The sequence below is a fragment of the Marmota monax genome, unplaced genomic scaffold (assembly GCF_021218885.2).
Source record: "Marmota monax isolate L192 unplaced genomic scaffold, Marmota_monax_Labrador192_F-V1.1 WCK01_AAM20220418_F8-fsc00011, whole genome shotgun sequence".
Lineage (NCBI taxonomy): Eukaryota > Metazoa > Chordata > Mammalia > Rodentia > Sciuridae > Marmota > Marmota monax.
The window spans coordinates 10986586-11000757 of record NW_026693082.1 but is presented as its reverse complement, the minus strand read 5'-3'; the positions used below and the strand labels follow the sequence as shown (position 1 = coordinate 11000757).

General features: G+C 37.6%; 1 protein-coding gene across 1 annotated transcript in view; it reads left to right on the top strand.

Moving 5' to 3' along the window:
• The first annotated feature begins 738 nt into the window (after nucleotides 1-738).
• Spart (spartin) overlaps nucleotides 739-14172 on the top strand; it is a 61223-nt gene continuing 47789 nt past the window's right edge. Inside the window, exon 1 of the mRNA XM_058582539.1 lies at nucleotides 739-845. The gene's annotated coding sequence lies outside the window, so the exon portion shown is untranslated. The remainder of the gene's footprint in view (nucleotides 846-14172) is intronic.

The following is a 14172-nucleotide window of genomic DNA, read 5'->3' as shown; positions in this document are numbered from 1 at the left end:
AGTGTGTCAATTAGCTTTTCATTTCCTTGCTCAAAATCCACATCTGTGAGGTGTGTGTGTGTGTGTGTGTTTAAAATTGTTTAAAAATAGATGTTAACCTTTACATTTTTTTCTCGTTTGAACTCAGTTGTGTTAGTGAAGGAAATAATAAGCAGAAACAGGATCACTAAATAGCAATAAGTGGTTTAAAATGATAGTAAAAGGACAACAGGAAAATACACAAATATGTCATTTTAAATTTTCTTTTTCTTAACAGCTGAGGGTAAGCCCCTTGAAATTCTGTTGATGTGAAAGTCAAATTTGTTTTAATTTGGAAGCGCTCTTTGGCACATCTGTTGCTACCTTCTCAATTTCCAGATGAGAATTTGAACAGGGTAAGGTTTTACTGACTTGCCAAGCTTAAACAGCAAATTGGTGATCCTGGGTCTGAGTAAAGAGATCTCAGGTAAAAGTTGAAGTCGAGTAGATATTCTTGACTTGGGCGTGGCAGGGGGGCAGATAAAATGCTTAACTACCCTTTATTTTATATACTTTTATGATTCCTTTAAACTATCTTCCCAGTCACTTGACTCCTGCCAGAGGCTGGTGCTGAGACACGTCTCACTAGAGGAACACATGTTCTCTCTGGAGGTGACAGGCCAGCAGAGGGATCAGGGCAGCAGACAGGGCCCCAGCTGCAAGGCTGCCTCTGCCAGGCGAATGAAAGAGCCTTTTCACTCCCGGTTTCCTCCCTCCTCCACACCAAGCACGGCACCAACAACCAGCCCCCACCTTCCCTCTGTGAACACATTCTTCAATTCTGGAAGGAAATCATACTCGAGTTGGCCAGGAAGGATTGCTTTTGAGTGAGTAAAGGGATAAACTTATTGTCATTATTCACCATTATTGATTTATTTATGCTCTCTATCCCTCCTTCTTTCAAGGGTATTGGTGGGGTGGGGGGTGGCCTTTATTTTTAAGGGCTGTTCTCAGTCCCATCATCCTCTGCCAGGTCTCTATATCTCCAGAAGGTGAGAGTGAGGAGAGTCAATCCTGGATCCCGTCTTCATTGTTTCTCCAGTGCCAAGTTCACTGCCTTGAACACAATGTAGGCTTCATAAGTACTTGGTGAGCTCCTGAGTAATTGTGAGAAATCAGGAGGGAAAATGGCAATGGAAATTATAGGGGAAATTCTCTTGTTTTGTTGCATAAAAGTGGTAGTTCCTGAGAATAGAATCCTTTGTCTTTACTCTTAGAAGTAAAGATAATGAGAAGGTGTGGAATCATGGTAATGTCACCCTGAAGGTGACGTTAGATGACAAGTCAGATCTCTGTGTTTCTGGGCAAAGAAATCTTCCCAGATTTCCTTGGAGGAAAGTGTCTTGGGTTTGAAGACCCTTCAAACCAGAATCCAGATATTGGTCATAGCTGGCAGTCATGGTTAAATGAAAAATAAACCCTAACAAAAGGGCTTGATGAAATAATAGCAAGATTGGAGGCAAAATTATGTTCTATGTCATCTTAGAATTGAGGGGTCTACTAATACTAAGACAGATTTTGATCTATAATAATGAGGCTATCACACTAAAATGTCAGCCTTAGGATACTTAGGAATAAATTGCAGTACTCCTAACAATGCTGCTTTTTTTTTTTTTACTATATCTTATTCTATAGCTATTAAGAGACTAAGTGAATTAATACAATAGTTTTTATTCTGTCTGGGCCTCTTGCTGTTTAAAGTATTAATGAAGAATGAAGGGGATGAGATATTTTCGAGAAAAAAAGCAGGAAGTAAATATCATCTGATTTAGAAAAGTGTAGGAGTATTCAAAGGCAAAAATTCTGAAATTTTCTCTGTCCTTTTAAAACAATTTTTTTTCTTTTTCTTTTTTCTTTTTATTGAAATATGGTCTCACTATGTTGCCCAGACTGGCTTCGAACTCCTAGGCCACATGATCCTCCCACCTCAACCTCCTGAGCAGCATGCGTCACTGCCCCCATCTTGTCCTTTTCTTGATGGCTTTTCTGCCTCAAAACTTTCTGGATTGGTTTGAGTTCACATGAATCTCCTATCAGCTTGATCAGAGAGGAAACTTGCCTTTGTTGTGTATTCCTGCATCCTCAGAAGCTAATATAGTGGCTAACATATTGCAAATTAGAAGGGAGAAAGGAACAAACAAACAAACAAATAATTCATTTCTTGTTAACATGTTTAAAACATTCCTAACAGGGGCTGGGGTTGTGGCTCAGTGGTAGAGAGATTGCCTAGCATTGGGTTCGATCCTCAGCACCACATTAAAATAAAGGTATTGTGTTCTCTACAACTAAAAAAAATATTAAAAAAATATTCCTAACTGATCATTTCCATGAAAGAAATATGATAAGCCTGAAAGTTTTATAGTTATGAATATTAACCAGTAGCAAAAGTTTATGGGCATTAATGTATGTATCTTGACTCCTTTTCTTGTTTGTAATTTTTAAACCTAAAGCCTGTTACAATGAGAAGAGGGGAGATACAAATAAATCACGCATCTTAATTTTGTGGAGGCAAATGATTATCCATTCTCTTTCTAAGGATACTTTCATTTTTTAAAAGCTTAGGAAAAAATAATTTTAATATTTGTGACTGTTATACATTTGGGCTAAAAGATCTTTCAAATATATTTTATTTGAACTGGATCCTGGTATAGATGACTATAGGATCACATTCTTACATGAGTACATGTTACCAGAAAAGTAGAAGCTCTGCTTCCCAACAGGGCTGAGAAACATTGTCATCTGCCCCCTCGTTTGTTCTCAGATCCCCTTTCCAAGAGGAATTTACAGGACATTTTTCCTTCATATTAAACTACTTTAAACAAAGCAATTTAAAAAGATACATGTTGTAGGTTTTTAGCCTTTTAAGAGTAATATGTTTTCAGAACTCAACTGCACCCAAAATTCCATCTGGAAACTATTATAGATGGAGTCACTGCTTTGCACATAATATTTGATGCATTCATTGACATTGCCAATATAGAAAATTTCTGTGTGGGCAGGCAGTTGAAGAGGGGGAGGAAATAGATTACTAAGAGGCTGGAGGGGAGCAAGTCACATAAAGGTGGTAGTGAAGGTCATTGTGGTGCTAGTGGTGACAGTAGTGGGATAAGTTTACTGGAGCCATAGAACAGGTTCTATGGAATTTGTGGCATTTCAGAGAGATCTAGAAAGCAAAGAGCTGAGGAATGCAAGGTTTGCTCTGGAACAGCTGAGGCATTATATGAACGGGGCAGACACCATATAGAGAGAAGGAAGAGAGGCAAGGCTGATTTGAAAGTCAGACCAGATTTTATGGAAACCTCAAATGCCCTTCTAAAGCTATTAGATTTATTTTCCAGACAGTATGGAGTCATTAAAGGCTTTTAAGCAAGAGAGTGAGGTGAACAGATTGTGTTTTAGAAAACACTGCTCACAGATGGAGAAAGGATTCAATTAGAGAGATCAGTGAGAGGAGACTATTGCAGAAATCCAAGTAAGAAATGACAAGTCTGATAGAGCAGTGGTCATGGCATGTTTGAAGACAGTTTGAAAGTCGAATACACAGGATTTGACAGCTAGTTCTGTGTGGAAAGAGATGAGGAGACCTGAAGATGAGCTCTTACTGCCAACACAGCTGAGTACTCTGGTGCAGGCTTTAGCCCATTCATACAATCCACAAATATTTTTTTTTTGTAGAAATAAAATATTGCAACAAGTAAAATCATTATATGCTCAATAGAGAAATGGGTTGATAACAATGGGTGGGTCGCAGTAGAAGAAATATATGAAGAGATGCTTGGCTTTCCAAAGGATTGAAAATTTTGCATTAAAACAAAATAAAAACTTCTGGGGGGGAGTCTAACAGATTGATAAAAATGAAAAATAATAACTTTATATCCCAATTTTATAAACTAGAATACACAACACACACATAAACACACCCACTAGACAGTAGGACAAATGGTAAATATATACATCAAACTGCTAATGGCTTTCCCTAGACAATGGGGTTATAGGTTTGGTGAGTTTCACTTAATTCTTTGTGCTTTTTAAAAATTTTTGTATACTTTTTTATTCATTCTGTGTTGCTTCTCTAAGGTAAAATTAACCAATACTACTGTTATTACTTTGGGAAAAAAATGAAAAATAGCATTAAGTTTAGAAGGCATGAGAGAAGAGCATCCCTGGCAGTGGAGGGGTATATGGAAAGGGAATGGACACAGGGAGTGTTGATGGGAGTCACTGTTCAGTATCACACAGCATCAATAATCAGGCAGATTGCAATGGTGGTTACATGAGTCTAAATGCAATCTATTAAATTTCAGAGTACATATCCCTCTCCCTCAAAAAAAATTTTTTTAAAAGAACATGTGAAAACTGGAAAACTCCAAATAAGGTCCCTAGTTTAGTTACTAGTTCTGTATCAAGGCAAATTTCCTGGTTTTTGACAATGTCTACTGGTTATGTGAGATATTATCTTTGAGAAAAGCTGGGTGAAGGGTATACAAAATTATTGGTTTTGTGTCTTCTTATAATCTTTAGATCCAAATAAAAAATAGGCAGGAGCACTATCACAGCTGATACACTGGAACATGCCCATTCAGACATGCTAAGACAGGGCTGCCTCAAAGCTGCCTGATAATTTAGAGTAAGCTACTGTATGCTAATGTTATTTTAAAGCTATCTTGAGCATTGATCTAATTTCAGGCCAATATCAAAAGAATGTGACCAACCCACAAGCTGAAACAACTGGGACATTCACGCTACAATCTGTCTCAGTCAATACAAATTCTAAATCTGTGTAGGGGATGGGGAGAAAATCAAGCAGAGGCAGAGAAAATTCAGAAAAGAAAGGAGAGAGCCATGAGGCAGCAGTTCAACATTTCTGTGTGGGCATTGGAGATGAGGGGGCGGGGAGGGACCTATTTAACATGACACATAACTTATTTCCAGATATTTGGAAAGAGAATTTACTTTCATTAAAATACTTCCATTAAAAAAAGTAATAAGGGAAAAATTAAATCAACTAAAAGTATTTTGGGTTCTTATTGCCTTCAGGAAAAGAAACTCTAATTTTAAAAAAATCTCATTAATAATCTTTAGATTTATCCTATTCTTATAGACCCTCTGACATATAAGGACAACTTGAAGTCCTATGCTTCTGAAATTGTGATGCATCCCATAAATACATAATCTCAAGCCCTACCCCAGACCTATTCAATCTGACTCTGTATTTTTTTTAATCTTTTTATTAGTTGCTCAAAACATTACAATGATCTTGACATATCATACATTTGATTCAAATGGGGTACGTAATCTTAATCTTATTTTTCCACGTGTACAGATTGCAGGATCACATTGGTTATACAGCCACGTTTATACACAGGGCCATACTAGTGTCTATTGTATTTTGCTGCCCTTCTATCCCCCCCTCCCCTCCCCTCCCCTCCCCTCTTTCTGCCCAATCTACTGTGACATGTTTCTCTCTCTCTCTCTTTTTTCTTCCCCCTCACACCATCTTATATGTAATCTTGCATAACAATGAGGGTCTCCTACCATCTTCCCTTCAATTCCCCTTCTCTCTCCCATTCCCACGCACCTCTCGTCCCTGTTTAATGGTAATCTTCTTCTCATTCTCTTCCTCCCTGCTCTGTTTTGAGTCCCCCCCGCCTCCTTATATCAAAGAAGACATTCTGCATTTGTTTTTTTAGGGATTGGCTAGCTTCACTTAGCATAATCTGCTCTAATACCATCCATTTCCCTGCAAATGCCGTGATTTCGTTGTTTTTTAGTGCTGAGTAATATTCCACTGTGTATAAATGCCACATTTTTTTTATCCATTCATCTATTGAAGGGCATCTGGGTTGGCTCCACAGTCTAGCTATTGTGAATTGTGCTGCTATGAACATTGATGTAGCTGTGTCCCTGTTGTATGCTCTTTTTAGGTCTTTTGGGTATAGTTTTTAAAGAGTATTCAAGGTATGCACATTAAAGTACCGGAAACTCTGACTAGTTAAGTTTGCCTTTCCACCACAATAATCATCACCAACAGAAAATTAATTCATACAAAGGACAATTATTGACAGTACTTTGGAAAATAACCTCACATAACTAAAACAAGAAGTGAAATAACATTAATTTTTAAAAATTAATGTTATTTAATGTTATTAAAAATACTTTCTATGGAAGTATTTTAATGAAAGTAAATTCTCATTTTGAAATCTCATTTTGAAAGAAGTCTTCCTTCTCTGCATTATGCTCTGCTTTGTTGCTGCTGCTTTGGGGCCAGCAGCTGAGAGGCAGCAGGTGGTGGGGCTGTGGGCTATTTCAGGCACCAAGCAACCTCTGTGGGTGAGCTTTCCAGAGGGGCAGAATGAACACCTGTGGCCCACACAACTTCCACCTGTCCAAGGCCTTGAGCTTCTTTGCACTGTGGTATGGAAGTTAACCAAGAAAAGCTGGACGCACAGAGAGTCCCAAAGCAGGGAATAGAAGTAGATATTCTAAATCTCAAGATATGTCCCTGACAGTAATGTCCCTTTCAGAATGTGGTACTGGAACGTATTGGTTTTTTTCTATAACTGAGTCACTGGTGGTTAGGTTTTCTAACAGAAATGTAGTGAATTTATTGGTCTTGGTTTTGACTCATGAGATGTGGATTTACCTATGCCCCTTCAAAACAGGTCACTTCTCTGAATCTCTGATTCTTCTTTTATACTAATGGACACTGTTTGCCATATATCCAGTGAGGCTAGAGTGATAATAATGCCTATCTAAAATGGATTGCACATGGTAATGTTTACACAGCATGCTGTAAACCTTGAAACATCATACAAGCATATGATATTTTTATTATTGACATAATATTGAAAATTGATCTTAAAATCAAAGAGCAAAAATATCAATTGTGAATATCTTTGAATAATCAGTATAGCTTGCTATTTTAGTAAGCTTTTCATCCCTGTGACCAAAAGGCCTGACTGAACAACATAGAGGAGGGAAAGATTACTCGGGACTCATGGCTTTAGAGGCCAGTCCTTAGACAGCTGACTCCACAGCTCTGGGCCTGAGATAGGGAAAGGTAAAAGGGCATGGCAAGGAAAAGCGACTCAGGATATGGCCACCAGAAAGCAGAGAGAGCTTTGCTTACCAGAGACAAAATATAAACCCCCAAGGCATGCCCCCAGTGACCTACCTTATCCACCCACACCCTACCTGCCTACAGTTACTACCTCGGTTAATCCATTAAGACTCTCATAACCCAATTCATGCATTGGCTAACACATGAGCTTTTGGGGGACACCTCATTTCTAAATCATGACACTTGCTTACTCTAATAATGTTGTACTATGATTTTGTAAGTAAATAATAGTGATAAATATTTATAGTAAAGTTTAGAAAGTTGCAGGACTAACAGGGAAGGTAAAATATACGGTAACTTGACATCTAAGAAGCTCCGTGAACACCCTCACATTTACTCCCCAGGTCTGTTTTCCTCCAGGACTGAATTCTTAAAAGCCCTTGAAACTTAAAATATTATGTCTAGGTGACTAATGCCTGCTTTGCTGGCTTACATGATGCATTTTCTTTAGACAAGATAAAGGCAAGGGAAAATATTGTTAGGGATTTATGATGTAAGTATATTCCAAACATTATCTATTCGCAGCTGACATCAACCTAGTCCTGAGGACCACACCATGGTAACCCTCCCTATGCTCCATGATTAAGAGAATGGTGCTTAGCAGGCTGCTGTCACCCCACCACCATCACCAAAACACACACACACACACACACACACACACACACACGCTTCTCAGGTTCACTGTTTACAAAGATTCCTTTAAAAGGAAGAGCCCAAGCCCCCAAAAGCATGCCTTACTCTTAAACACCTGTGCTCCTTCTCCCTTTGAGCTGGTGTCCTGCTCTATTGCCTGCTTTTCTAAATAAATCTCTTTACTTTCTTAAATAAATCTTTGTGCCTCTTTTGACAAGTTCTACAATCTCTTTCTGTGGAATAAGTCAAGAACCTTCCAGGACTGAGTTGATATCCCCTCCCTTCTGGGAGCCCTTCTTGGACCCTTCTCTGGTGACAGCATGGTTCCACCTAATATTTGCATTACAGTTAGTTTTTGAAATGAACCACAGTTCCTTTTGGCAGTGCTTGTGCTTAAGAACTTTATGGTTCTGTAATTCAGAACTTGGATTTTCGTAGAAAGTTCAGAAATATTACCCTTAAAGAGACATATCTTCTTTTAACCAGTTGAGGTTGTTTTTAATGTGTTTTGTTCCCAAAAGTTTGAGGTAATATAACTGGCAAACATCATTCAGAAGATTGGGATAGAAACATGTATATTTTGATTTTCTGCCAACTAGAACTAGTTAAACTGGTTGAACTTTAATGTTGAAACTGATCTAGACAACTTTGCTATGGTTTGCTACAGGCAATTGCTGCATTGTGAATTTTAGCTCCAAGATAGTGTATGCCTAATTTGAGTAGTAGAGAAATACAAAAACTCTCATGACATTTCTAGGCAGAGTTGTCCGACCATTACAGATCTCTTAAGTTATTATGGAACTCTCAGAGCCCATGTGGCATCTCAAAAGGTTCTCTATGGAGTTATCAACAACCACCAAGAAAAGGAAAGGGTCATTTTGCATTGAAAGTCATGACTACACTAATATATAATACAGTCTAACCCTTGATGTGAAAAATTCAGAGCTTGGAAGGGTGAGGAGGCAGGAGAAAAAGAATTCTTACCCTACTCATGCAATAAACTTATTTGGCAAGTTGATTCTCATATATAGATAGTGTGTATGGCAAAACATACGCCTTCAAAGATTTTCCAAAATCTGTAAAACCATGGTAGAGAGGAAAACCTCTAGGGTGGTTGAATCTTAGAGTGAAATGAGGTGCTATGTATACCATGTGCCTAGCACAGTGCTAGGGAGATATTGATAAAATGTGAGTTCTCTTTCTTCCTCCTTGCCCATATGTCTAATCCTCCTTTTCCCTATCTCAGGCAATACATAATGTCACATTCATTTGCTTTGTCACCCAAATCTAGAAGACCCCCTAACTGTCTTTCTTGCCACCTTTCCTCCCCACTCTCCAACTCCAACAAACCTACTAGGGTGAATAAATCTCATCATTCTGGGGCAGCTGAATTAATTTTATGTTTCCCTAAAGAAAAAAGATCAAAAATTAAAATTTTAAGTTTTAGGAAAAAAATCATGTTAATTTGCTCACATGATAATAGGTAAAATTGCTACCATTTCTTTAGTATTTACTAACATTCAAAGAGTATTTATTTAAATTCAACAACATAGTCTGTTAAATGTTTCAGGAACTATCCTAAGTACTTTAAATAAAAAAAGAAATATTATGAAGCAGTTAGTTACAGTTTTTACCAATGAGAAACCAGTGCAGTGGCACAGCGGCTAGATACAGTAAAATTGCCCAAGGTCACAGAGACAAATAATGGCAGACAGAATTTTAACGCAGGCAGCTGACTCCAGGATTGGTGATTTGCTACCTCCCTTGGGGTACAGAGCTTTGCATACATTATCTTATTTAATCCTAAATTGAGGTGTCTATGAAAAAATCGTTGCTATTCCAATTATACCATGTTGGGAACTTAAACTTTGAGAGTAAGTGATTAGCTTAAGTTCAAGTAGGTAGTAGTCAATCCTGCCAGGATTCAAATACAGGTTTGTCTGATAGTCCATAATGTTAAGTATTTGTCTACTATTAGGGTAACTTGAAGAGGCCACCCCTGTCCTTGACAAAATTACTCTTTTACTAAGATGTTTTAGATTTTTCTATAATATATTACCTGTTAGGATAACCAATTATAAGACATTGTGATATAAAAGATCATGCTCAAGATTTAAAATCAAAGACTCCAGTTTAAATTATAACTCTTACTAGCCGCAAGACCTTGACTATTCTATTTAATGTGAATAAACCCCACTCCATATTGTTTTGAGGGAATTTGAAGATAATATGTTTGTAGTGAGCATACAGTGTTCAATACAACATTAATTTCAAAAAATTACAGGTCTGAAAATAGTCTTTGGGACAAGTCTCAGGTTTTTGCTGTGGGGTTTGGGACTTTCTGAACTTTCTTTTCATTTCATCTAAGGTTAGCCACTTTATACGTTCATGCGAATGGGTTGTGAAAAAAAATGATGAAATAAAACTGAAGGTTTTCCACTTGGTTTGGAAAAATGATCTTTATTACTATTGCACCAATTTTAGTTTTTTAGAAAATTATTTTAATCTAAAAGGGTTACTTAAATTCCCAAAGTTCTTAACTTATTCTGATGGAATATTTATAAACTTGGCAGAGTAAGTTTAATATATATATATGTATTTTCCATGGACTGTTTAAAACTGAATTTTGTTAGCATTTTAATATCTATCTCTTTAGTGCTGCATAAGAAGCACCCTGCTGTTATAATCAAGCCTTGCAACTAAATAGAGTTCAATGATGCTTAGTTATGCAACACTGGGACACCTCAGGGGCTTGTCTGCATATAAATTAAACTAAGGAAAAATCTTGGGTGGAAGAACTAGCTCTTTTAAAAGAAACAAGCCATAAAGAAATGATAAATGTTTGAGGAGATAGATATGTTTAATGAGATTTTCACATCACACAATGTGCACATGTATAGAACACTACACAGCACCCCGTTAGTGTGTACAATTATTATCATTTTATGTATCAGTTAAAATAAATTAAATTTAAATTTAAAAAAAAACAAAATTCTCAATACCTACTTCTATCCTAAATTTAAAATTCTAAAATAGTCATATCTTCTTTTAGTTGGTAAGAGCAATACCAATTATTCAAGCCAAATGAAGCTATTGAGGAAAAAAAAATGTAAATGCCAGTTTGATTTCTCACCCTCATGGCAATAAATCTTTGAAGCAGTGTTAAAAAGATACAAGATTTTTTTGTTTGCTTGCTTGTGTACAAAGTATATTCACACCAATTTGTGTCTTCATACATGTACTTTGGATAATGATGACCATCACATTCCACCATCATTTCTAACCCCATGCCCCCTCCCTTCCCTTCCCACTCCTCTGCCCTATCCAGAGTTCGTCTATTCTTCCCCATGCTTCCCCTTCATACTCATGAATCAGCCTCCTTATATCAGAGAAAACATTTGGCATTTGGTTTTTTGGAGATTGGCTAACTTCACTTAACATTATCTCCTCCAACTCCATCCATTTACCTGTAAATGCCATGATTTTATTCTATTTTATTGCTGAGTAATATTCCATTGTGTATAAATGCCACATTTTTTAATCCATTCATCTACTGAAGGACATCTAGGTTGGTTCCACAATTTAGCTATTGTGAATTGTGCTGCTATAAACATTGACGTGGCTGTGTCCCTATTGTATGCTGTTTTTAAGTCCTTTGGGTATAGATGGAGGAGAGAGATAGCTGGGTCAAATGGTGGTTTCATTCCCAACTTTCCAAGGAATTTCCATACTGCTTTCCATATTGACTGCATCAATTTGTAGTCCCATCAACAATGTTTGACTGTGCCTTTTTCCCCACATCCTCGCCACTTATTGTTGTTTATATTCATAATAGCTGCAATAGAGATACATGTTTTTAAGTTTTTATTGCTCTAGGAAAAATAACTTTTTTTTTTGAGGTACTATGGATTGAATCCAGGGGTGAGCTACAACTCCAACTCATTTTATTTTATTTTAATTATGTTTGAGACAGGACCTCCCTGAATTGCCCAGGCTGGCCTCAATCTGCTGATCCTCTTCCTTTAGCCTCCCACGTAGTAGGGTTTACGGGTATGGACCACTATACCTGGCTAGAATTTTATTTAAAAAAAAAACAAAACAAAAAACCACTAGCAATTAGAAACTCAAACATGCAAAAAAAGACTGAGAAATGCAGACTGTTCAGGAATATGATTTAATAAAAAAGAATTTCTGGGAATAATCATTTGAATTTTTTTACTGTAAAGATGCAACCCTTTCATTAGAGCAGATTATGCTAAGTGAAGCTAGCCAATCCCTAAAAAACAAATGCCAAATGTCTTCTTTGATATAAGGAGAGTAACTAAGAACAGAGTAGGGACATGAGAAGAAGATTAACATTAAACAGGGATGAGAGGTGGGAGGGAAAGGGAGAGAGAAGGGAAATTGCATGGAAATGGAAGGGGACCCTCAGGGTTATACAAAATTACATGGGCTGGGGATGTGGCTCAAGTGGTAGCGCACGCGCCTGGCATGCGTGTAGCCCGGGTTCGATCCTCAGCACCACATACAAACAAAGATGTTGTGTCCGCCGAAAACTAAAAAATAAATATTAAAAAATCAAAATTACATACAAGAGGAAGTGAGGGGAAAGGGAAAAATAATACAAGGGGGAGAAATGAATGACAGTAGAGGGGGTAGAGAGAGAAGAGGGGAGGGGAGGGGTGGGGAGCGGGGATAGTAGAGGATAGGAAAGGCAGCAGAATACAACAGACACTAGTATGGCAATATGTAAATCAATGGATGTGTAACTGATGTGATTCTGCAATCTGTATATGGGGTAAAAATGGAGTTCATAACCCACTTGAATCAAAGTATGAAATATGATATATCAAGAACTATGTAATGTTTTGAGCAACCAACAATAAAAATTAAAAAAAAAGAATTAAAAAAAAGATGCAACCCTTTAAGTATTTTTTAACCAAGTCTTATAAAATAGTAGGTTTTCTTTTTTTCTAAGAACAGTATCTTTACCTATGAACTCTTTGAGCTGATGCACTTGTTGAGTGCTGGGTTTCCGGTCATCATCTCTAACATTTTATTTGAGCAATCAGGCTCAGATGGGCCAGCCCCAAGAATAGACAGTCCTGGTGATGGAATTTCTGCATCTAGATCTTTCCATTAAACTGCCTGCATATTGCCAGAAAAGCACTAGATGTTCTGGAATAAGAACCCTCCCCCGACCACCTTGGTCCCCCAGATAATCAAGGATGTCCAATTATGAATTTGTGTTATGCAGTGGATTTTATCAGCAATCTTTCACTTCTTCACATATATTTCTTCTTGGCCGCCCCAGTAAATTAGCTACACAAGAATGAGAAGGAGGTAGTGTTTGGTGTTATAGCTAACCAGCAGTAAAGATATTCTCTCCTCTTTGTTGTTGTTGTTGTTGTTGTTTTATTTTGAGACAGGACCTTGCTAAATTGCTGAGGCTGGCTTTGAACTTGTGATCCTCCTGCCTCAGCCTCCCAAGATGCTGGGATTTCAGGAATGAGCCATTGCATACAGCTTTTTCTTTGTTCTTGTAATCAGAAATTATAAGGACTTGGAAAGCTTTTATAAGTATATATAGACTACATAAATATAACCCTATTCTAATAATGCAGAAAATCTAACCACTTTGTTTTATCAAGGGGTTCTTTCACATTCCACTTATAAAATCCTTCTATTAAAAAAATAAAAGCAGTGTTTAAGCAGAAGATCTGTGGTATGACTCACTGCAAAGCCACACATATAGAGTGGGACACTTCCTCTGATTCCTCTGTCTCAGTAGAATCCCCACCAGGGTCTCAAGGCCTTTCTCTAAGTTGGCCACTCCTGCACATTCTTCTGAGAAAACTACTCAGTTTTCATCAACTCACTTTGTACCAGCAAAGAAATCTCACTTGTCAGATCTAATTTTTGCTCCCTCAGGTCTCCTGGTGGTGATATCTATCACTGTGCAAGGAGCCTGGATAGCAACACTTCCATTCATGCACCTACCTCCTCAGGAAGCAGGTCCCAGATGAGGAGCATCGATATTCCCAAGAATAAAACTATTAGCTATCCATAGGGGTAAGAGCAGGAGTGTCCACACTCTGCCCCCTATCAAGGAGGATAATGGTGATCCAAACCCACCATACCCCAGAGCATAAACAACTCTGAGAATCTGTGTTAGAGCTTGAAGTTGGCATGTCCTCAAGGCTCCTGTGATGTGGAGTTCACTCTGCCATGATAACTTTATACAAAGCATGTGTTGGGAACCCACATACCCAGTTCTGTTCTAAAAGCCATTTTAATTCCATTATAGAGCAAAAGTTTGATACACAGCAGGTTCTTAATAAATATCATTTGAATGACTGAATGGATACAATCCTAAAAAGCAGACTTAATTTCTCTCAAGA